The sequence below is a fragment of the Boleophthalmus pectinirostris genome, unplaced genomic scaffold (genome assembly GCF_026225935.1).
Source record: "Boleophthalmus pectinirostris isolate CB_2022bp ecotype Guang Dong unplaced genomic scaffold, ASM2622593v1 HiC_scaffold_21, whole genome shotgun sequence".
Lineage (NCBI taxonomy): Eukaryota > Metazoa > Chordata > Actinopteri > Gobiiformes > Gobiidae > Boleophthalmus > Boleophthalmus pectinirostris.
Window position 1 is genome coordinate 38,102,558 of NW_026571175.1, and position 22,049 is coordinate 38,124,606.

General features: G+C 54.8%; 20 non-coding genes and 1 pseudogene across 20 annotated transcripts; all 21 read left to right on the plus strand.

Annotated features, from left to right (window-relative positions):
• Positions 1 to 8,744: 8,744 nt before the first annotated feature.
• LOC129410207 (U2 spliceosomal RNA) lies at positions 8,745 to 8,920 on the plus strand (annotated as a pseudogene).
• A 491-nt stretch (positions 8,921 to 9,411) lies between these two features.
• LOC129410209 (U5 spliceosomal RNA) lies at positions 9,412 to 9,525 on the plus strand. The gene has a single exon (XR_008632767.1). It is a non-coding gene; the product is annotated as a U5 spliceosomal RNA (small nuclear RNA).
• Positions 9,526 to 9,871: 346 nt separating this feature from the next.
• On the plus strand, positions 9,872 to 10,035 carry LOC129410188 (U1 spliceosomal RNA). The gene has a single exon (XR_008632751.1). It is a non-coding gene; the product is annotated as a U1 spliceosomal RNA (small nuclear RNA).
• Positions 10,036 to 10,426: 391 nt separating this feature from the next.
• Positions 10,427 to 10,618, plus strand: LOC129410198 (U2 spliceosomal RNA). The gene has a single exon (XR_008632760.1). It is a non-coding gene; the product is annotated as a U2 spliceosomal RNA (small nuclear RNA).
• Positions 10,619 to 11,121: 503 nt separating this feature from the next.
• On the plus strand, positions 11,122 to 11,235 carry LOC129410210 (U5 spliceosomal RNA). Its single transcript, XR_008632768.1, has one exon. It is a non-coding gene; the product is annotated as a U5 spliceosomal RNA (small nuclear RNA).
• Positions 11,236 to 11,584: 349 nt separating this feature from the next.
• On the plus strand, positions 11,585 to 11,748 carry LOC129410189 (U1 spliceosomal RNA). The gene has a single exon (XR_008632752.1). It is a non-coding gene; the product is annotated as a U1 spliceosomal RNA (small nuclear RNA).
• Positions 11,749 to 12,147: 399 nt separating this feature from the next.
• Positions 12,148 to 12,339, plus strand: LOC129410199 (U2 spliceosomal RNA). The gene has a single exon (XR_008632761.1). It is a non-coding gene; the product is annotated as a U2 spliceosomal RNA (small nuclear RNA).
• A 508-nt stretch (positions 12,340 to 12,847) lies between these two features.
• On the plus strand, positions 12,848 to 12,961 carry LOC129410211 (U5 spliceosomal RNA). The gene has a single exon (XR_008632769.1). It is a non-coding gene; the product is annotated as a U5 spliceosomal RNA (small nuclear RNA).
• A 360-nt stretch (positions 12,962 to 13,321) lies between these two features.
• On the plus strand, positions 13,322 to 13,485 carry LOC129410190 (U1 spliceosomal RNA). Its single transcript, XR_008632753.1, has one exon. It is a non-coding gene; the product is annotated as a U1 spliceosomal RNA (small nuclear RNA).
• A 441-nt stretch (positions 13,486 to 13,926) lies between these two features.
• LOC129410200 (U2 spliceosomal RNA) lies at positions 13,927 to 14,118 on the plus strand. Its single transcript, XR_008632762.1, has one exon. It is a non-coding gene; the product is annotated as a U2 spliceosomal RNA (small nuclear RNA).
• A 517-nt stretch (positions 14,119 to 14,635) lies between these two features.
• On the plus strand, positions 14,636 to 14,749 carry LOC129410212 (U5 spliceosomal RNA). The gene has a single exon (XR_008632770.1). It is a non-coding gene; the product is annotated as a U5 spliceosomal RNA (small nuclear RNA).
• A 356-nt stretch (positions 14,750 to 15,105) lies between these two features.
• Positions 15,106 to 15,269, plus strand: LOC129410191 (U1 spliceosomal RNA). The gene has a single exon (XR_008632754.1). It is a non-coding gene; the product is annotated as a U1 spliceosomal RNA (small nuclear RNA).
• Positions 15,270 to 15,698: 429 nt separating this feature from the next.
• LOC129410201 (U2 spliceosomal RNA) lies at positions 15,699 to 15,890 on the plus strand. The gene has a single exon (XR_008632763.1). It is a non-coding gene; the product is annotated as a U2 spliceosomal RNA (small nuclear RNA).
• A 501-nt stretch (positions 15,891 to 16,391) lies between these two features.
• On the plus strand, positions 16,392 to 16,505 carry LOC129410213 (U5 spliceosomal RNA). Its single transcript, XR_008632771.1, has one exon. It is a non-coding gene; the product is annotated as a U5 spliceosomal RNA (small nuclear RNA).
• Positions 16,506 to 16,873: 368 nt separating this feature from the next.
• On the plus strand, positions 16,874 to 17,037 carry LOC129410196 (U1 spliceosomal RNA). The gene has a single exon (XR_008632758.1). It is a non-coding gene; the product is annotated as a U1 spliceosomal RNA (small nuclear RNA).
• Positions 17,038 to 17,475: 438 nt separating this feature from the next.
• Positions 17,476 to 17,667, plus strand: LOC129410202 (U2 spliceosomal RNA). Its single transcript, XR_008632764.1, has one exon. It is a non-coding gene; the product is annotated as a U2 spliceosomal RNA (small nuclear RNA).
• A 497-nt stretch (positions 17,668 to 18,164) lies between these two features.
• On the plus strand, positions 18,165 to 18,278 carry LOC129410214 (U5 spliceosomal RNA). Its single transcript, XR_008632772.1, has one exon. It is a non-coding gene; the product is annotated as a U5 spliceosomal RNA (small nuclear RNA).
• Positions 18,279 to 18,639: 361 nt separating this feature from the next.
• LOC129410192 (U1 spliceosomal RNA) lies at positions 18,640 to 18,803 on the plus strand. The gene has a single exon (XR_008632755.1). It is a non-coding gene; the product is annotated as a U1 spliceosomal RNA (small nuclear RNA).
• A 437-nt stretch (positions 18,804 to 19,240) lies between these two features.
• LOC129410203 (U2 spliceosomal RNA) lies at positions 19,241 to 19,432 on the plus strand. The gene has a single exon (XR_008632765.1). It is a non-coding gene; the product is annotated as a U2 spliceosomal RNA (small nuclear RNA).
• Positions 19,433 to 19,935: 503 nt separating this feature from the next.
• On the plus strand, positions 19,936 to 20,049 carry LOC129410215 (U5 spliceosomal RNA). Its single transcript, XR_008632773.1, has one exon. It is a non-coding gene; the product is annotated as a U5 spliceosomal RNA (small nuclear RNA).
• A 357-nt stretch (positions 20,050 to 20,406) lies between these two features.
• Positions 20,407 to 20,570, plus strand: LOC129410193 (U1 spliceosomal RNA). Its single transcript, XR_008632756.1, has one exon. It is a non-coding gene; the product is annotated as a U1 spliceosomal RNA (small nuclear RNA).
• Positions 20,571 to 22,049: the final 1,479 nt, after the last annotated feature.

Below are 22,049 nucleotides of genomic sequence, written 5' to 3' on the forward strand. Positions count from 1 at the left end.
ACACATTCAGGTCTCTTTTTGCAACCAATTATTATTCAAAACAACTTATAGGTGAAAAAAGGGCAGGCCTAAGGAGCTTCTTTAACGTCAGAGCCACCATTTGTGACCTTGCTATAGTGTCCAAGATATTTAAGAACCGACGTACATAACCTAATCACATGAAATCCCAGTGCCGACTTTGCAATTAACCAGATAATTTGAATTATAGCATTATTTAACCACTTGTTAGAAAATATCCTGCAACGGACCAATTAGTTTAACATTATAGCTCTCGTTATCACTACGTAAACCCCTCGTTGCGTGTTAAGCAGTAACAAACAAGGTATTAAAGCGTAATAACATTTGAAACAAGTAAACAAGAAGCTAGCAGGCCAGCAGGCTAACTTTAAATGCTAGCGCAGACAGCTGCTTTTCAAGCACCTTATCAAGCCCAGCTGATATCTTACCAAATGTCCTCCTTTGTTTGAAGGGTCTGTCAGACGGCATCGTTGTGTGTAATTACACAGTTATTACGTTATGAATACACTCTTCTGTCCCTCGTGAGTAACAGATAATAATAACACAGAAGTGTGTTTATTCCTCGCTCTGCTCGTCGGTCAGTCTTAGGTCTCAAGCCCAAACAGCTCTGGACAAACAAAGCAAGAAAACCCACCCCTCACGTCATGCGCTCTCTTTAAAGGCGACGTGCACATAATCAAAAAACTGGCAGAGTGATGTTTCCAAACCAAAACCAAAGTTTATGCAGTTCTATTTGTCTGATGGGTTGGCACAGTACAGCACCTAGGACAGCCAAACCTTTCTAAGCATACACTCCGGGGAGAGAAACAAACACAAAAAACAGGGTGGGAAAAGCTTTTTCATAGGAAAAAGACTAAATAAAGTTGAAGTACATAACCAGATTTTCGGGAGAACCCAGCACTGATATTTAACGACATTTATTACAAATATTCCTTTGCAATACACTTACACCCATTTTGTCAAAAGTTGCATTGTAGACCAATAAATTGGTCTGTGCCTTTAAATCTGCTCTCGAAACCAAACGGGTCCCATGTGACCAGGAAGTGAGTGTTTCTTATTCCATGTTTTCATAAGGTATGGAGCTGATTATAAACTACCCAAATGCTAAACTAAATTGCGTTTGCCTCAATTTATCTGTCCCCTCAATCTGTGAGTATGGATATAGTTTGAGAAAGTTGTCTTTTGTCAATTATTCACTGGCGTCAATTGGGCCACGTGACCACGCTTGCACGCCAATGGATTTCAGATGATACGTTTTGCTCTCAAATATTAAAATAATACAAGTTGAGTGGCAACCCAAATCTTGTCTGTTCAACTTGTGCGCTTATTCAAGTCATTATGTGTTGCGCTTGTAAGTGTTATAGCAAAACATGTTTTTGCACCGTGACTGACATCGGCGTCACGAAGAATGACTAACTAACCACGACACATTTAAGTTATCGCTTCTCGGCCTTTTGGCTAAGATCAAGTGTAGTTATATTGCGCTGGTTGAAGAACTGCGATCGCCTCGAGGAGCCAAAAACATTAGCTTTGTGGCTCTTGTTTCGGCCTCGGGGGATATATTGTTTGTTGTAGCTTATTTCTGTTACTTTTCGTTTCTGTATTCTTGTTTATTTCCCTTTTACAGCACCTTATTTGGGAGTTTGCACAACCGAGCACCTGCACTTTAACCCTCTGAACCAAGCATTCATTTCCTGGATGAAAAAAAAATTAACCTTGTTTTTAACAGTTTACTAAGCCTCTAATAAGAAAAAATTAGTTTTTTCTTTTTTCTTTTTTTTAGGAATCTTGGGAAATGTTGCAAATTGAACATTGGCTTTAGTGGTAACAATATTACAACTTCACATTAATAAAAGCAACTTTGTATTAGTATGCTCACCAATAAAATAAAAACATATTTTAAAATGAATAATTTAATTGAAAAAACAAAACAAAACAAAAAACATCTTTTTTTATACAGAACAGCACTAAGTACACGGTATGGCCCCATAGTTGATGTGATGCTTTAACCTTTCAGTGCTTTTGCTTTTATCCATCCACTTTGTGGAAACCTCAGTGTTAGGGATGACAGAAGCAAGACAAAGTTGAAGATTAGGCCAGGTCGGTGCTAGACCTAGCAGGTTACCCTGCCACTACCTGGTTCACATCAAGTCACAGAGTATGCCGGAGATTCCTGTCTTGCCCAGACTTAAAGCCCAGGAATGGGGTTTACCAGCATATATGCCTGATTCCACGAACCTTCCCTTGAAAGGAATCATCATTTCAATCAGTGGAGTTAGTTTTGGCCATCTACTTGTCAAAGCCTGATCTCGTCAGATCTCAGAAGTAAGAATGCCGGGCCTGATTAGTACTTGGATGGGAGACACTGTGCAATTCAGTGCCACAGTGTGGGCGCCAGTTGCAAAAACCCCATCGTTGTGTCTTAGCAAGACACTTCACCACAAAGTGGTGGGTGCAGTGGAGGTCAGACGGGCAGGTGGCCCGATGGCAGCCTCCAGGGCAGCTGTGGCTACAGTAGTAGTTTACCACGCTGAGTATGGAGTGATGAATAAGAACTGTTAAAACATTTTGGGACTTGAAAGTGCTATATAAATCAATGCAAGATTAATTAATTAATAATAATAGTAATACATAAAATGTATTAATTATGCTTTTCTAGCACTATCTTAGAAACTTCTCCTGAGGACTTCAACCATAGCCAAATCTTCCAAAGTTTGTCTTGTTCTGTAACACTTTGTTATCCACAATGTGGAAGGATGAAAGCAGCACTGGAAACAGTTCTCACTATCACTGTCTCTGATTCTATTTCAAAATTATACAATTTTATATAGTACAAACTATAACACACACACATTTATTGGCTCAACACTCAGGGGTGAGGATTCTCTGTGTAAAAGAGCACCCTTTGTAACCCAGTGTTGCGTTTTTGCAACATTTACTTAAATCACTCTAACTCATATGTAGTATACTTTTTAAAATATATTTAACTTTTCTAACACTAAACATGTTAAGAATGAAAGAAAAATATCACAGATTGTTTACTTACTTATACAATTGTTAAAGTATCCAGAAAAGAGAGCTGGGGTGGTCAGTGAAGGCAGCCATGTCGTTGATTTGAATTCATATCATCCAATATTCTATCCTCAAAAGTGTAATATAATGTAATAAGATGTTGGGTGCTGGTAATGCCTTTTTGTTACATTCAGTCAATGTAGCATTACTAGACAGCTCTAAGTATGTTGCAATTCTGATGTGGGTTCAGGGGTTAAGTAGTATTTACTCTGGTTTTAGCTTCACTTTTATTGTTTTTTAGCTGTTTTAACTGGTTTTAGTCTTTTTAGTGGGTTTTAGATATAGTTTTAAGTGTTTTTTAGTTGGTTTTAGCTGTTGGTGCCTCCAGAATGTCGGCCTCCCATGCCGGCAGGAGGAGGCACCACAGCGTGCGCTTCACTTTGCGGGAGGTCAACGGGAAGGTGCCTCCTTTTTCCCGGTTAGACTTCTCCCGCGGCCTGGTTCAGAAGGTGCTCTCGTTCAAGCCTGATGACTTGAATTGCATCCTGTCTCTGCCCTTCAACAGAGGGTTTGACGTGAGCTTTCGTACCGTGTTGTTACTGAAATGAATTTTGGACCAGGTTTAAAAAAAGTGGAGCCCCAGTTTTCTGCATTCACTGTTGAGAACCTGAATGATAATTCACTGAAACATGTGATTGTCAGGATGTTCAATGAGACTGTGAGTGCAGATGATATTTGTGTATGGCTGGGAAGATTTTGCACGGTGAAGGGCCAGGCTATCAAGGTTAGAGATGTGGACGGCATTTGGACCGGCAGCTGGAGGGTTCCTGTCCAGCAATGGCAGGACCCCCAGGGCTACCAAGGCCTGAAGCACCTGCCTAGTATGATAGTTCTGGGAGAAAACCGTGGCTACATACACTACCAGGGACAACCCAAGCTCTGCCGGAGGTGTGGAGAGCACGGGCACTTGGTGGAGGCTTGCACTCAAGTGGTCTGTGGTAAGTGTAGAGAAATTGGACACACATTTGAAGAATGTTCCAATGGCAGAAAGTGTAACTTGTGTGGGGCGTCTGATCATCTGTTCAGAAGTTGCCCCAAATCTTTTGCCAACAAACTGAAGGCCGGTAGACCCGAAAATGGACAAGGTGGAGGACCAATTGAGTTAATTGGAGAGGAGGGGCTGGGAAATTCAAATCTCCCGCCAAAACCCCTGATTGGAGGAGAGGAGCAGGGGGAGGCGGGAGAAGGGGTGGGGCCTGGGGAGGCCCCTCCCGCGCAGGTAGGGGAGGGGGAGGCCCCTCCCGCGCAGGTGGGGGAGGGGGAGGCCCCTCCGCGCAGGTGGGGAGGGGGAGGCCCCTCCCACACAGGAGGAGGAGGGGGAGCAGGGGCCTGCGGAGGCCCCTCCCACCCTGGAAGGGGGGTCGGAGGAGGTCCCGCCCACTCCGCCCACCTGGGGAACGGAGAGGGAGACTGTCTCCCCTGAGACCCAGATCGACCTGGTGGACGTGTTGGGGGGCGGTTCCCCTCTAGACCCCCTGAACGAGTGCCTGGACGCCCTCCTCGCCCACACCCAGTTACCCAAGAGGCCCCTGTCAGAGTCGTCCTCCGAGAGTGTCCTACTCTCGGAGAAGAGGGGGAGAGTGGGGACTCTCTCAGACAGTGACTCTGTGGAGGATCCCCGAGTCTTCCCCTCCGGCTCACCCAACGAGGTCTCGTTCCTCTCTTTCGCTCTGCAATCAACTCCGCGAGACCTGCCCGTCGGGAGGCAGAGGAGGAACAAGCCCAAAGCTCCTTCCCCCTCCCCCACGAGGAGGAAGGCAGGGGCGAGTTCACAAGGTCCTTCATAACGGCCTGTTTTAACCAGATTTTAATTGTGTTTTAATTGGTTTTACTGTAAGTCTCTTTTAGTCTTTTAAAAATGTCATATCTTCTTTTAACCATACTCATGGCGATGACACTCTCTACCATCAATGTGAGAAGTGTTAAGTCTAGAGTTAGAGCCCAAAGTATTTTATCCCACCTCCGCACTTTTAATTCAGATGTGTTTTTACTACAAGAGTGTTCACTGCCGTTTTTAAAGAGCTACAGGGACTGGGAGGGGATGTGGCCACACCCGTCGTTATGGAGCGGATCCAATGAAAATAAAAACGACGGGGTGGCCATTTTAATAAACAACCCCCTGGTGACGGTAAAGGGCAGCACTGTGGTGAGAGACGGACGGGCACTTTTAGTACATCTGGATTTTATGGGGAGGGATTTTAGGCTTTTAAATATCTATGGTTTTACTGACAAACATTTTAGATATGACTTTTTAGAAGACCTGCAGTCCCACATGCTGGGCACGACCCCCCTTATTTTAGCGGGTGATTTTAATTGTATTTTAACAAAAAAAGATAGGAGAAAGACAGGAGATGTTAAATTAGACAAGACATCGGTTTTATTGCAGGGTTTATGTAGGGATTTTAAACTACAGGACTGTTTTAAAACCCTGCATCCTAGAGAGGAGGGCTTCACCTGGGTCAGTGGTGACGGCACCAGAGCCTCTCGCATTGACTACGTTTTTACCAGGGATTGCCCACCCACCGATGCTACATTAACCCCTGTCTTTTTCTCAGATCACCTGATGCTGTCCTGCACCCTTTCACTCTCCTCTGGTGTGACTGTAGGAAGTGGTCTGTGGAAGCTCAACTGCTCCCTGTTTAAAGACGCTGATGTAGCTCGTCAGTACAGGGAGCAGTACCAAGAGTGGCAGACCCTTCAAGACTTGCACGAGACACGAGCGCACTGGTGGGAGATGGTAAAGGACAGGACTCGACACTTTTTTAGAAGGGTGGGTCGTGCAAAAAAGAAAAAAGAAAATAACCGCATGTTGGGACTGCAGAGACGCTTACAGCGTTATTTTAGTCTTTTAGAACTTGGTTTTAAAGTAAATGACGAAATTAAAGAAATTAAAAATGAAATGTCCAAACTGGCTGAAATAAAAAGTAAAGGAATAATAAAAAGAGCAAGAGAACAAGAAATAGAAGAAGGTGAAAAATGCACTCGGTATTTTTTTAAGAAAATTTTAAGTAAAAACAAAACAATTTTAACCCTAAAGAAAGAAAACGGGGAACTAACAAAAAATAATGAAGAAATTAAAAAGACCGTTGAATCCTTCTACAGCGAGCTCTATAAAGAAAAAGAAATTGATTTTAATATCTTAAATGAAATACTCAAGTCCACAGATAAGGTTTTAAAAGAAAACTTGCTTTTATCCCGTGATTTTACTCTTTTAGAACTAGAGAAAAGTCTTAAAAGTTTTAAAAGAGGGAAATCCCCGGGGGCCGACGGGCTCCCGGTGGAATTTTATCACGAATTTTGGGATATTTTAGCACCAGACCTTTTAGCTGTTTTTATGGACTTGGGGCGACTAGGCCAACTACTGGACAGTTTCAGAACAGGGATAGTGACTCTAGTTCCCAAGGACCGAGACAAGACGGACTTGACTAACTGGAGACCTATCACCCTTTTAAATGTTGATTTAAAAATTTTTAGTAAGATTTTAGCCTCACGTCTGTCCATGTTTTTAGGAGATTTGATTCACCCGGATCAAGGCTGTGCCGTCCCGGGGAGGAGGATCACCGACAGCCTCGTACTGATCCGAGACACCATCTGTTACGCGAGAGACAGAAACATTCGGCTAGTAGTCCTAAATTTAGATTTTGAGAAAGCCTTCGATCGGGTCTCGCACCAGTACCTTTTCGAGGTACTGCGAAACGTGGGTTTACCTGATAGGTTTATAGAGTGGGTGGGACTGCTATACCGAGGGATCAGCAGTAAATTTATTGTAAACGGGCATCTGACAAAAGCAGTGCAAATCAACTGCGGTGTCCGTCAGGGTTGTCCGTTATCTGCCCTCCTGTACATTTTATGTATCGAACCTTTGGCACAGCTCTTGAGAAGGGACAAAGGAATCAGGGGGGTGAGCATCCCGGGTGGGGGGGGGCTCACCTCCCAAGTGTTTTTATACATGGACGACGTGAGTATTTTATGCACTGACCTTTTATCTGTTTTTAGGACTTTGGACCTGACGGACTTTTTTGGACTGGCCTCTGGGTCGAAATTAAATAGAAACAAGACCCAAGCCCAATTTTATGGACCGTGGACCCCCGACGAGACTGTAGGACTCCCCCTTACCGTGACCCAAGGACACAAAGTACTGGGAATCAGGTTTGACCGGGAGGGGGGCGGGAGTCTAAATTGGGCAGACATTTTAGGGAAAGTCAGGAAAAGACTGGGGTTCTGGGCACTCAGAGGACTGACGTATGAAGGGAAGATTTTAATCGTCAAAGCAGTGATTTTACCGTTGTTTTTACTAACCTGTTCTGTTTTTATCCCACCCAGATCCACGATTTTAGCTTTGGAACGAGCCATTTTTAACTTTTTCTGGGGGGGAAAATGGGAACGGTTGAGGAGGGAGGTCCTAAAGAAGCCTAAGGAAAAAGGAGGCAAAGGCGTCCCGGACCTCCCCCTCTTCCTTGGAACCAGATATACGGCACTGCACTTGGCACTTTCCCAGGACCCATCCAGAAACCCAAAAACTACTGCCTTCGTCAGATACTGGATGGGTTCCTTTTTAAGAAGAAAAAAGTTTTTAAAGTCAGATCTCAGAGTCCCCGTGTCTTTTAATTTGCCTGTTTTTTACGCTTTTATCCCCACTTTTTTAGAGCGTTTTAATCTGGCACATGAGGGTTTGCAGGTTTTAACCAATCACAAATCAATGATCTCTTCTGTGCAGGAGCGGGAACCCGTGAGTCCGGTGCGCGGGCTCACGATAGGGGAGCCCACCACGGTTTGGCGCAACGTGAACCATCCTGCTCTCCCGAACAGACTCCGGGACCTGTCCTGGCTGGTTGCTCATGAGGTTCTCTCGGTCAGGTCCGTCATGCACTCCCGGAGGTTATCCCTGACCGCAACCTGCCCCCGGCCGGGTTGTGGCGCGCCCGAGTCGGTGAGGCATCTCCTCTGGGAGTGCAGTGCTGCCAGAGATCAGTGGGCTACAGCCGGCACCTTACAATTCCCGTACCTACCAGCAGGGGAGGTCCTTACAGCACAGCTGGTGCTGTATGGGGTGGGCCTAAGTCCGAACACATCAAAGAAGGACTTCACGAGGATCTGGCTCACCCTCGCCGCCATCAAAGACGCCATGTGGACCTCCAGAAACCTGCTGGTAGGAAAGCACATGCAGATCCCCCCCGTGGCTGTGATCCGGAAGGCAGCAGCTACGGTCAGTGAGACCGTAGCTGCAGGCGGCGGGCCCTAGGACACAGTCACAAAGAAGAATCGCCTCTGTGCTCATTCGGATGAAGGTGACCGGAGCCTTATCTCGAAGGTCGAGGTCGCAGCGGCCTGGCTCTCCGGGTGCGGTCGGAGGGAAGGAGCATCGGAGAGGACCTCCTCTGAGCGGGACGGGTCACCGAGAGACCAAATGTTCGGGAGAGCAGGAGGAGTCTCCTTGATAGGGACTCACCCCGCTCCTGTACAGAGAGACTTTTATCACTGCACCCTCTTTTAATGGACTTTTAAATTGACACACTTTTATGGACATTGTTTTTACACCAATTTTAACCACACAACTGTTTTAGCCTTTTACACTGTTTTATTGTGCTTTTACTGTTGTTGTGAGTTTTTATTGTGTGTATTAAAATGTGTTTTTTACAATGTCGTGTGTGTCAATAAACTTTTTCGAAAGAAAAATCTGTTCTTATCAGTTTAATATCTGATACGTCCCCTACCCGGGGACCATGTATTAAATTGATTTTTGGAGCAGGGAGACGGAACCCGGGGCTCGCTCCGTCCGCTCCACGCATCCGCCCGGTATTGCAGTACCTCCGGGACCGGTGCGCCTCTTCTCTCAGGTAAATATAAAACCGCCGTCTCCTCTCTCTCTCCCGTCCTCTCGGCCCGTGTCCCGTCTGCGCGTGTTTTCTCCGTCTTTCCGGGTTTATTTGTCCCCCTCTTTTCCCGCTCCTGCCTGGTTTTCTCTACTCTTTCCCCACCGCCCGCCTCCTGCATTCATCCAATGTTTTTTTCCCTGTCAGGCTGGCAGCTTCCTTCCTTCCTTCCTTCCTTCCTTCCTACCTTCCTTCCTTCCTTCCTTCCTTCCTTCCTTCCTTCCCTCCCTCCCTCCCTCCCTCCCTCCTCCCTCCCTCCTCCTTCCTTCCTTACTTCCTTCCTTCCGGAGTCCTCCTGTAGCCACATTGCTCTTCCCGCTGCCCACGCCTTGTGCAAACGAGTTGCTGTAGCCTACGCGAAAAGAGAGCCCTTTGCCCCCCCGCCCGCCCGTGACGGGCGGGCGGGGGGCCCGGCCTGCTGGCCGGCGTGCGTCCCCTCTGGCCCGACACTCTTGTTTCTCTTCAGATCGTACAAATCTTTCGCCTTTTACTAAAGATTTCCGTGGAGAGGAACAACAAGAGATTATCTCAATTTTTGAACGCCCCGTCTCGCGGCGGGGCTTTGCGCCTCTGTCCAAAGTAACTTTCCGTCCTCCGCGCGCACGGCCGTGCCGTCCGCTTAGCCGGTCTTTCGGCGTCGCGTGGCCTAGGTCTGGGCCTAAATGTCGTCCCGGCGGTGCCCGTTTGACTTTTTCCCTCGTCCGCGCGAACGTTCACGTGCGTTAGTTTGCCGCTAACCAGAGGCCGCTGGCTTCGGGGGAGGGCGGGCAGGCAGGCAGGCCGGCCGGCAGGCCCGAGAGCTCCTCCTCGGGGTCCGCCCGCCCGCTCTCGGCCATCCGGACCCCGCGGACCGTCCCCGGGCGGCCGCTCCGCCGGGAGCAGGGGCCGGGCTCCGGGAGTAGCGCCTCATACTTACCTGGCAGGGGCGACACCGTGATCACCCAGGCGGTTCGCCCAGGGCGAGGCTCGTCCATTGCACTCCGGAAGTGCTGACCCCTGTGAATTCCCCAAATGTGGGAATCTCAACTGCATAATTTCTGGTAGTGGGGGACTGCGTCCGCGCTCTCCCCTCATCTCTCCTGTCCAAAGAAACAAGTGTGTCTCTCTCTTTCTCTCTCCCCTCCCTCCCTCCCCTCCCCCCCCTCCCTCCCCCTCCCCCTCCCCTCCCTCTCTCTGTCTGTGTCTCTCTCTCTCTGCCCTGAGAGCTGAAGCGGCGCGCGCACTCAACCAAACTAACTTTAGTCCGGTCTACAAACTCATTTTTCCTCCTCTCCAGGGAAGAAGCTTTCGTCCGCCCCGTCGGCAGTCGGGTCGGTCCCGGGTCGGGCTCCCTGCCGGGGAGGAGGAGGAGGAGGCTCGGCTGCGCAGGATTCCAAGCTCCGCCTCCCTGGAGGCGCTCCCGGAACCGCAGCCGGGAGGGGGCGTAGGGGCGAAGCCCCCGGCTCCCCGGAGCCGTCGGCGCCATCGCTTCTCGGCCTTTTGGCTAAGATCAAGTGTAGTATCTGTTCTTATCAGTTTAATATCTGATACGTCCCCTACCCGGGGACCATGTATTAAATTGATTTTTGGAGCAGGGAGACGGAACCCGGGGCTCGCTCCGTCCGCTCCACGCATCCGCCCGGTATTGCAGTACCTCCGGGACCGGTGCGCCTCTTCTCTCAGGTAAATATAAAACCGCCGTCTCCTCTCTCTCTCCCGTCCTCTCGGCCCGTGTCCCGTCTGCGCGTGTTTTCTCCGTCTTTCCGGGTTTATTTGTCCCCCTCTTTTCCCGCTCCTGCCTGGTTTTCTCTACTCTTTCCCCACCGCCCGCCTCCTGCATTCATCCAATGTTTTTTCCCTGTCAGGCTGGCAGCTTCCTTCCTTCCTTCCTTCCTTCCTTCCTTCCTTCCTTCCTTCCTTCCTTCCTTCCTTCCTTCCTTCCTCCCTCCCTCCCTCCCTACTTCCTTCCCTCCCTCCCTCCCTCCCTCCCTCCTTACTTCCTTACTTCCTTCCTTCCGGAGTCCTCCTGTAGCCACATTGCTCTTCCCGCTGCCCACGCCTTGTGCAAACGAGTTGCTGTAGCCTACGCGAAAAGAGAGCCCTTTGCCCCCCCACCCGCCCGTGACGGGCAGGCGGGGGGCCCGGCCTGCTGGCCGGCGTGCGTCCCCTCTGGCCCGACACTCTTGTTTCTCTTCAGATCGTACAAATCTTTCGCCTTTTACTAAAGATTTCCGTGGAGAGGAACAACAAGAGATTATCTCAATTTTTGAACGCCCCGTCTCGCGGCGGGGCTTTGCGCCTCTGTCCAAAGTAACTTTCCGTCCTCCGCGCGCGCACGGCCGTGCCGTCCGCTTAGCCGGTCTTTCGGCGTCGCGTGGCCTAGGTCTGGGCCTAAATGTCGTCCCGGCGGTGCCCGTTTGACTTTTTCCCTCGTCGCGCGCGAACGTTCACGTGCGTTAGTTTGCCGCTAACCAGAGGCCGCTGGCTTCGGGGGAGGGCGGGCAGGCAGGCAGCCGGGCAGGCAGGCCCGAGAGCTCCTCCTCGGGGTCCGCCCGCCCGCTCTCGGCCATCCGGACCCCGCGGACCGTCCCCGGGCGGCCGCTCCGCCGGGAGCAGGGGCCGGGCTCCGGGAGTAGCGCCTCATACTTACCTGGCAGGGGCGACACCGTGATCACCCAGGCGGTTCGCCCAGGGCGAGGCTCGTCCATTGCACTCCGGAAGTGCTGACCCCTGTGAATTCCCCAAATGTGGGAATCTCAACTGCATAATTTCTGGTAGTGGGGGACTGCGTCCGCGCTCTCCCCTCATCTCTCCTGTCCAAAGAAACAAGTGTGTCTCTCTCTTCTCTCCCTCCCTCCCCTCCCCTCCCTCCCCTCCCCTCCCCTCCCCTCCCCTCCCCTCTCTCTGTCTGTGTCTCTCTCTCTGCCCTGAGAGCTGAAGCGGCGCGCGTACTCAACCAAACTAACTTTAGTCCGGTCTACAAACTCATTTTTCCTCCTCTCCAGGGAAGAAGCTTTCGTCCGCCCCGTCGGCAGTCGGGTCGGTCCCGGGTCGGTCGGACCGCCTCGAGTCGGGCTCCCTGCCGAGGAGGAGGAGGCTCGGCTGCGCAGGATTCCAAGCTCCGCCTCCCTGGAGGCGCTCCCGGAACCGCAGCCGGGAGGGGGCGTAGGGGCGAAGCCCCCGGCTCCCCGGAGCCGTCGGCGCCATCGCTTCTCGGCCTTTTGGCTAAGATCAAGTGTAGTATCTGTTCTTATCAGTTTAATATCTGATACGTCCCCTACCCGGGGACCATGTATTAAATTGATTTTTGGAGCAGGGAGACGGAACCCGGGGCTCGCTCCGTCCGCTCCACGCATCCGCCCGGTATTGCAGTACCTCCGGGACCGGTGCGCCTCTTCTCTCAGGTAAATATAAAACCGCCGTCTCCTCTCTCTCTCCCGTCCTCTCGGCCCGTGTCCCGTCTGCGCGTGTTTTCTCCGTCTTTCCGGGTTTATTTGTCCCCCTCTTTTCCCGCTCCTGCCTGGTTTTCTCTACTCTTTCCCCACCGCCCGCCTCCTGCATTCATCATCCAATGTTTTTTCCCTGTCAGGCTGGCAGCTTCCTTCCTTCCTTCCTTCCTTCCTTCCTTCCTTCCTTCCTTCCTTCCTTCCTTCCTTCCTTCCTTCCTTCCCTCCCTCCCTCCCTCCCTCCCCCTCCCTCCCTCCCTCCCTCCCTCCCTCCTTCCTCCTTACTTCCTTCCTTCCGGAGTCCTCCTGTAGCCACATTGCTCTTCCCGCTGCCCACGCCTTGTGCAAACGAGTTGCTGTAGCCTACGCGAAAAGAGAGCCCTTTGCCCCCCCGCCCGCCCGTGACGGGTGGGCGGGGGGCCCGGCCTGCTGGCCGGCGTGCGTCCCCTCTGGCCCGACACTCTTGTTTCTCTTCAGATCGTACAAATCTTTCGCCTTTTACTAAAGATTTCCGTGGAGAGGAACAACAAGAGATTATCTCAATTTTTGAACGCCCCGTCTCGCGGCGGGGCTTTGCGCCTCTGTCCAAAGTAACTTTCCGTCCTCCGCGCGCACGGCCGTGCCGTCCGCTTAGCCGGTCTTTCGGCGTCGCGTGGCCTAGGTCTGGGCCTAAATGTCGTCCCGGCGGTGCCCGTTTGACTTTTTCCCTCGTCCGCGCGAACGTTCACGTGCGTTAGTTTGCCGCTAACCAGAGGCCGCTGGCTTCGGGGGAGGGCGGGCGGGCGGCGGGCGGGCGGGCGGGCGGCGGGCAGGCAGGCCCGAGAGCTCCTCCTCGGGGTCCGCCCGCCCGCTCTCGGCCGTCCGGACCCCGCGGACCGTCCCCGGGCGGCCGCTCCGCCGGGAGCAGGGGCCGGGCTCCGGGAGTAGCGCCTCATACTTACCTGGCAGGGGCGACACCGTGATCACCCAGGCGGTTCGCCCAGGGCGAGGCTCGTCCATTGCACTCCGGAAGTGCTGACCCCTGTGAATTCCCCAAATGTGGGAATCTCAACTGCATAATTTCTGGTAGTGGGGGACTGCGTCCGCGCTCTCCCCTCATCTCTCCTGTCCAAAGAAACAAGTGTGTCTCTCTCTTCTCCCCTCCCCCCCTCCCCTCCCCTCTCCTCTCCCCTCCCCTCTCCCTCCTCTCCCCTCCCCTCTCCTCTCCTCTCTTCTCTCTGTCTCTGTCTGTGTCTCTCTCTCTCTCTCTCTCTCTGCCCTGAGAGCTGAAGCGGCGCGCGCGTACTCAACCAAACTAACTTTAGTCCGGTCTACAAACTCATTTTTCCTCCTCTCCAGGGAAGAAGCTTTCGTCCGCCCCGTCGGCAGTCGGGTCGGTCCCGGGTCGGTCGGACCGCCTCGAGTCGGGCTCCCTGCCGAGGAGGAGGAGGCTCGGCTGCGCAGGATTCCAAGCTCCGCCTCCCTGGAGGCGCTCCCGGAACCGCAGCCGGGAGGGGGCGTAGGGGCGAAGCCCCCGGCTCCCCGGAGCCGTCGGCGCCATCGCTTCTCGGCCTTTTGGCTAAGATCAAGTGTAGTATCTGTTCTTATCAGTTTAATATCTGATACGTCCCCTACCCGGGGACCATGTATTAAATTGATTTTTGGAGCAGGGAGACGGAACCCGGGGCTCGCTCCGTCCGCTCCACGCATCCGCCCGGTATTGCAGTACCTCCGGGACCGGTGCGCCTCTTCTCTCAGGTAAATATAAAACCGCCGTCTCCTCTCTCTCTCTCTCTCTCCCGTCCTCTCGGCCCGTGTCCCGTCTGCGCGTGTTTTTTCTCCGTCTTTCCGGGTTTATTTGTCCCCCTCTTTTCCCGCTCCTGCCTGGTTTTCTCTACTCTTTCCCCACCGCCCGCCTCCTGCATTCATCCAATGTTTTTTCCCTGTCAGGCTGGCAGCTTGCTTCCTTCCTTCCTTCCTTCCTTCCTTCCTTCCTTCCTTCCTTCCTTCCTTCCTTCCTTCCTTCCTTCCTTCCTTCCTTCCTTCCTTCCCTCCCTCCCTCCCTCCCTCCCTCCCTCCCTCCCTCCCTACTTCCTTCCTTCCGGAGTCCTCCTGTAGCCACATTGCTCTTCCCGCTGCCCACGCCTTGTGCAAACGAGTTGCTGTAGCCTACGCGAAAAGAGAGCCCTTTGCCCCCCGCCCGCCCGCCCGTGACGGGTGGGCGGGGGGCCCGGCCTGCTGGCCGGCGTGCGTCCCCTCTGGCCCGACACTCTTGTTTCTCTTCAGATCGTACAAATCTTTCGCCTTTTACTAAAGATTTCCGTGGAGAGGAACAACAAGAGATTATCTCAATTTTTGAACGCCCCGTCTCGCGGCGGGGCTTTGCGCCTCTGTCCAAAGTAACTTTCCGTCCTCCGCGCGCACGGCCGTGCCGTCCGCTTAGCCGGTCTTTCGGCGTCGCGTGGCCTAGGTCTGGGCCTAAATGTCGTCCCGGCGGTGCCCGTTTGACTTTTTCCCTCGTCCGCGCGAACGTTCACGTGCGTTAGTTTGCCGCTAACCAGAGGCCGCTGGCTTCGGGGAGGGCGGGCGGCGGGCGGGCGGGCGGGCGGGCAGGCAGGCAGGCCCGAGAGCTCCTCCTCGGGGTCCGCCCGCCCGCTCTCGGCCATCCGGACCCCGCGGACCGTCCCCGGGCGGCCGCTCCGCCGGGAGCAGGGGCCGGGCTCCGGGAGTAGCGCCTCATACTTACCTGGCAGGGGCGACACCGTGATCACCCAGGCGGTTCGCCCAGGGCGAGGCTCGTCCATTGCACTCCGGAAGTGCTGACCCCTGTGAATTCCCCAAATGTGGGAATCTCAACTGCATAATTTCTGGTAGTGGGGGACTGCGTCCGCGCTCTCCCCTCATCTCTCCTGTCCAAAGAAACAAGTGTGTCTCTCTCTTTCTCCCCCCTCCCCCCTCCTCCCCTCTTCTCTCCCTCCCTCTCCCCTCCCTCTCCCCTCCCCTCTCTCTCCTCTCTTCTCTCTGTCTCTGTCTGTGTCTCTCTCTCTCTCTCTCTCTCTCTCTGCCCTGAGAGCTGAAGCGGCGCGCGTACTCAACCAAACTAACTTTAGTCCGGTCTACAAACTCATTTTTCCTCCTCTCCAGGGAAGAAGCTTTCGTCCGCCCCGTCGGCAGTCGGGTCGGTCCCGGGTCGGGCTCCCTGCCGGGGAGGAGGAGGAGGAGGCTCGGCTGCGCAGGATTCCAAGCTCCGCCTCCCTGGAGGCGCTCCCGGAACCGCAGCCGGGAGGGGGCGTAGGGGCGAAGCCCCCGGCTCCCCGGAGCCGTCGGCGCCATCGCTTCTCGGCCTTTTGGCTAAGATCAAGTGTAGTATCTGTTCTTATCAGTTTAATATCTGATACGTCCCCTACCCGGGGACCATGTATTAAATTGATTTTTGGAGCAGGGAGACGGAACCCGGGGCTCGCTCCGTCCGCTCCACGCATCCGCCCGGTATTGCAGTACCTCCGGGACCGGTGCGCCTCTTCTCTCAGGTAAATATAAAACCGCCGTCTCCTCTCTCTCTCCCGTCCTCTCGGCCCGTGTCCCGTCTGCGCGCGTGTTTTCTCCGTCTTTCCGGGTTTATTTGTCCCCCTCTTTTCCCGCTCCTGCCTGGTTTTCTCTACTCTTTCCCCACCGCCCGCCTCCTGCATTCATCCAATGTTTTTTCCCTGTCAGGCTGGCAGCTTGCTTCCTTCCTTCCTTCCTTCCTTCCTTCCTTCCTTCCTTCCTTCCTTCCTTCCTTCCTTCCTTCCTTCCTTCCTTCCTTCCCTCCCTCCCTCCCTCCCTCCCTCCCTCCCTCCCTCCCTACTTCCTTCCTTCCGGAGTCCTCCTGTAGCCACATTGCTCTTCCCGCTGCCCACGCCTTGTGCAAACGAGTTGCTGTAGCCTACGCGAAAAGAGAGCCCTTTGCCCCCCGCCCGCCCGCCCGTGACGGGTGGGCGGGGGGCCCGGCCTGCTGGCCGGCGTGCGTCCCCTCTGGCCCGACACTCTTGTTTCTCTTCAGATCGTACAAATCTTTCGCCTTTTACTAAAGATTTCCGTGGAGAGGAACAACAAGAGATTATCTCAATTTTTGAACGCCCCGTCTCGCGGCGGGGCTTTGCGCCTCTGTCCAAAGTAACTTTCCGTCCTCCCGCGCGCACGGCCGTGCCGTCCGCTTAGCCGGTCTTTCGGCGTCGCGTGGCCTAGGTCTGGGCCTAAATGTCGTCCCGGCGGTGCCCGTTTGACTTTTTCCCTCGTCCGCGCGAACGTTCACGTGCGTTAGTTTGCCGCTAACCAGAGGCCGCTGGCTTCGGGGGAGGGCGGGCGGGCGGGCGGGCGGGCGGGGAGGGCGGGCGGGCGGGCAGGCAGGCCCGAGAGCTCCTCCTCGGGGTCCGCCCGCCCGCTCTCGGCCATCCGGACCCCGCGGACCGTCCCCGGGCGGCCGCTCCGCCGGGAGCAGGGGCCGGGCTCCGGGAGTAGCGCCTCATACTTACCTGGCAGGGGCGACACCGTGATCACCCAGGCGGTTCGCCCAGGGCGAGGCTCGTCCATTGCACTCCGGAAGTGCTGACCCCTGTGAATTCCCCAAATGTGGGAATCTCAACTGCATAATTTCTGGTAGTGGGGGACTGCGTCCGCGCTCTCTCCCTCATCTCTCCTGTCCAAAGAAACAAGTGTGTCTCTCTCTTTCTCTCCCTCCCCTCCCCTCCCCTCTCCTCTCCCTCTCCCCTCCCCTCTCCCCTCCCCTCTCCTCTCCTCTCTTCTCTCTGTCTCTGTCTGTGTCTCTCTCTCTCTCTCTCTCTCTCTCTGCCCTGAGAGCTGAAGCGGCGCGCGCGTACTCAACCAAACTAACTTTAGTCCGGTCTACAAACTCATTTTTCCTCCTCTCCAGGGAAGAAGCTTTCGTCCGCCCCGTCGGCAGTCGGGATCGGTCCCGGTCGGACCGCCTCGAGTCGGGCTCCCTGCCGAGGAGGAGGAGGCTCGGCTGCGCAGGATTCCAAGCTCCGCCTCCCTGGAGGCGCTCCCGGAACCGCAGCCGGGAGGGGGCGTAGGGGCGAAGCCCCCGGCTCCCCGGAGCCGTCGGCGCCATCGCTTCTCGGCCTTTTGGCTAAGATCAAGTGTAGTATCTGTTCTTATCAGTTTAATATCTGATACGTCCCCTACCCGGGGACCATGTATTAAATTGATTTTTGGAGCAGGGAGACGGAACCCGGGGCTCGCTCCGTCCGCTCCACGCATCCGCCCGGTATTGCAGTACCTCCGGGACCGGTGCGCCTCTTCTCTCAGGTAAATATAAAACCGCCGTCTCCTCTCTCTCTCCCGTCCTCTCGGCCCGTGTCCCGTCTGCGCGTGTTTTCTCCGTCTTTCCGGGTTTATTTGTCCCCCTCTTTTCCCGCTCCTGCCTGGTTTTCTCTACTCTTTCCCCACCGCCCGCCTCCTGCATTCATCCAATGTTTTTTTTCCCTGTCAGGCTGGCAGCTTGCTTCCTTCCTTCCTTCCTTCCTTCCTTCCTTCCTTCCTTCCTTCCTTCCTTCCTTCCTTCCTTCCTTCCTTCCTTCCCTCCCTCCCTCCCTCCCTCCCTCCCTCCCTCCCTCCCTACTTCCTTCCTTCCGGAGTCCTCCTGTAGCCACATTGCTCTTCCCGCTGCCCACGCCTTGTGCAAACGAGTTGCTGTAGCCTACGCGAAAAGAGAGCCCTTTGCCCCCCGCCCGCCCGCCCGTGACGGGTGGGCGGGGGGCCCGGCCTGCTGGCCGGCGTGCGTCCCCTCTGGCCCGACACTCTTGTTTCTCTTCAGATCGTACAAATCTTTCGCCTTTTACTAAAGATTTCCGTGGAGAGGAACAACAAGAGATTATCTCAATTTTTGAACGCCCCGTCTCGCGGCGGGGCTTTGCGCCTCTGTCCAAAGTAACTTTCCGTCCTCCGCGCGCACGGCCGTGCCGTCCGCTTAGCCGGTCTTTCGGCGTCGCGTGGCCTAGGTCTGGGCCTAAATGTCGTCCCGGCGGTGCCCGTTTGACTTTTTCCCTCGTCCGCGCGAACGTTCACGTGCGTTAGTTTGCCGCTAACCAGAGGCCGCTGGCTTCGGGGAGGGCGGGGGAGCGGGCGGGCGGGCGGGCGGGCGGGCAGGCAGGCAGGCCCGAGAGCTCCTCCTCGGGGTCCGCCCGCCCGCTCTCGGCCATCCGGACCCCGCGGACCGTCCCCGGGCGGCCGCTCCGCCGGGAGCAGGGGCCGGGCTCCGGGAGTAGCGCCTCATACTTACCTGGCAGGGGCGACACCGTGATCACCCAGGCGGTTCGCCCAGGGCGAGGCTCGTCCATTGCACTCCGGAAGTGCTGACCCCTGTGAATTCCCCAAATGTGGGAATCTCAACTGCATAATTTCTGGTAGTGGGGGACTGCGTCCGCGCTCTCCCCTCATCTCTCCTGTCCAAAGAAACAAGTGTGTCTCTCTCTTTCTCCCCTCCCCCTCCTCTCCCTCTCCTCCTCCCCTCCCCTCTCCCCTCCTCCCTCCTCTCCTCTCCTCTCTTCTCTCTGTCTCTGTCTGTGTCTCTCTCTCTCTCTCTCTCTCTCTCTGCCCTGAGAGCTGAAGCGGCGCGCGCGTACTCAACCAAACTAACTTTAGTCCGGTCTACAAACTCATTTTTCCTCCTCTCCAGGGAAGAAGCTTTCGTCCGCCCCGTCGGCAGTCGGGTCGGGGTCGGTCCCGGACCGCCTCGAGTCGGGCTCCCTGCCGAGGAGGAGGAGGCTCGGCTGCGCAGGATTCCAAGCTCCGCCTCCCTGGAGGCGCTCCCGGAACCGCAGCCGGGAGGGGGCGTAGGGGCGAAGCCCCCGGCTCCCCGGAGCCGTCGGCGCCATCGCTTCTCGGCCTTTTGGCTAAGATCAAGTGTAGTATCTGTTCTTATCAGTTTAATATCTGATACGTCCCCTACCCGGGGACCATGTATTAAATTGATTTTTGGAGCAGGGAGACGGAACCCGGGGCTCGCTCCGTCCGCTCCACGCATCCGCCCGGTATTGCAGTACCTCCGGGACCGGTGCGCCTCTTCTCTCAGGTAAATATAAAACCGCCGTCTCCTCTCTCTCTCCCGTCCTCTCGGCCCGTGTCCCGTCTGCGCGTGTTTTCTCCGTCTTTCCGGGTTTATTTGTCCCCCTCTTTTCCCGCTCCTGCCTGGTTTTCTCTACTCTTTCCCCACCGCCCGCCTCCTGCATTCATCCAATGTTTTTTCCCTGTCAGGCTGGCAGCTTGCTTCCTTCCTTCCTTCCTTCCTTCCTTCCTTCCTTCCTTCCTTCCTTCCTTCCTTCCTTCCTTCCTTCCTTCCTTCCTTCCTTCCCTCCCTCCCTCCCTCCCTCCCTCCCTCCCTCCCTCCCTACTTCCTTCCTTCCGGAGTCCTCCTGTAGCCACATTGCTCTTCCCGCTGCCCACGCCTTGTGCAAACGAGTTGCTGTAGCCTACGCGAAAAGAGAGCCCTTTGCCCCCCGCCCGCCCGCCCGTGACGGGTGGGCGGGGGGCCCGGCCTGCTGGCCGGCGTGCGTCCCCTCTGGCCCGACACTCTTGTTTCTCTTCAGATCGTACAAATCTTTCGCCTTTTACTAAAGATTTCCGTGGAGAGGAACAACAAGAGATTATCTCAATTTTTGAACGCCCCGTCTCGCGGCGGGGCTTTGCGCCTCTGTCCAAAGTAACTTTCCGTCCTCCGCGCGCACGGCCGTGCCGTCCGCTTAGCCGGTCTTTCGGCGTCGCGTGGCCTAGGTCTGGGCCTAAATGTCGTCCCGGCGGTGCCCGTTTGACTTTTTCCCTCGTCCGCGCGAACGTTCACGTGCGTTAGTTTGCCGCTAACCAGAGGCCGCTGGCTTCGGGGGAGGGCGGGCGGGCGGGGCGGCGGGCGGGCGGGCGGCAGGCAGGCCCGAGAGCTCCTCCTCGGGGTCCGCCCGCCCGCTCTCGGCCATCCGGACCCCGCGGACCGTCCCCGGGCGGCCGCTCCGCCGGGAGCAGGGGCCGGGCTCCGGGAGTAGCGCCTCATACTTACCTGGCAGGGGCGACACCGTGATCACCCAGGCGGTTCGCCCAGGGCGAGGCTCGTCCATTGCACTCCGGAAGTGCTGACCCCTGTGAATTCCCCAAATGTGGGAATCTCAACTGCATAATTTCTGGTAGTGGGGGACTGCGTCCGCGCTCTCCCCTCATCTCTCCTGTCCAAAGAAACAAGTGTGTCTCTCTCTTTTCTCCCCTCCCCTCCCTCCCTCTCCTCTCCCCCTCCCTCTCCCCCCCTCTCCCTCCCCTCCTCTCTCTCTTCTCTCTGTCTCTGTCTGTGTCTCTCTCTCTCTCTCTCTCTCTCTGCCCTGAGAGCTGAAGCGGCGCGCGCGTACTCAACCAAACTAACTTTAGTCCGGTCTACAAACTCATTTTTCCTCCTCTCCAGGGAAGAAGCTTTCGTCCGCCCCGTCGGCAGTCGGGTCGGTCCCGGGTCGGTCGGACCGCCTCGAGTCGGGCTCCCTGCCGAGGAGGAGGAGGATCGGCTGCGCAGGATTCCAAGCTCCGCCTCCCTGGAGGCGCTCCCGGAACCGCAGCCGGGAGGGGGCGTAGGGGCGAAGCCCCCGGCTCCCCGGAGCCGTCGGCGCCATCGCTTCTCGGCCTTTTGGCTAAGTCTTCGTTAGGAGCCAAAACATTAGCCTTTGTGGCTCTTGTTTCGGCCCTCGGGGGATATATTGTTTTTGTTGTTGCTTATTTCTGTTACTTTTTCTGTTTCTGTATTCTTGTTTATTTCCCCTTTTTACAGCACCTTATTTGCGGAGTTTGCACAACCGAGCACCTGCACTTTAAGTAAGTTATTTACTCTGGTTTTAGCTTCACTTTTATTGTTTTTTAGCTGTTTTAAACTGGTTTTAGTCTTTTTAGTGGGTTTTAGATATAGTTTTAAGTGTTTTTTAGTTGGTTTTAGCTGTTGGTGCCTCCAGAATGTCGGCCTCCCATGCCGGCAGGAGGAGGCACCACAGCGTGCGCTTCACTTTGCGGGAGGTCAACGGGAAGGTGCCTCCTTTTTCCCGGTTAGACTTCTCCCGCGGCCTGGTTCAGAAGGTGCTCTCGTTCAAGCCTGATGACTTGAATTGCATCCTGTCTCTGCCCTTCAACAGAGGGTTTGACGTGAGCTTTCGTACCGTGTTGCTTCTAAATGAATTCTGGACAAGGTTTAAAAAAGTGGAGCCCCAGTTTTCTGCGTTCACGGTTGAGAACCTGAATGATAATTCACTGAAACATGTGATTGTCAGGATGTTCAATGAGACTGTGAGTGCAGATGATATTTGTTTATGGCTGGGAAGATTTTGCACGGTGAAGGGCCAGGCTATCAAGGTTAGAGATGTGGACGGCATTTGGACCGGCAGCTGGAGGGTTCCTGTCCAGCAATGGCAGGACCCCCAGGGCTACCAAGGCCTGAAGCACCTGCCTAGTATGATAGTTCTGGGAGAAAACCGTGGCTACATACACTACCAGGGACAACCCAAGCTCTGCCGGAGGTGTGGAGAGCACGGGCACTTGGTGGAGGCTTGCACTCAAGTGGTCTGTGGTAAGTGTAGAGAAATTGGACACACATTTGAAGAATGTTCCAATGGCAGAAAGTGTAACTTGTGTGGGGCGTCTGATCATCTGTTCAGAAGTTGCCCCA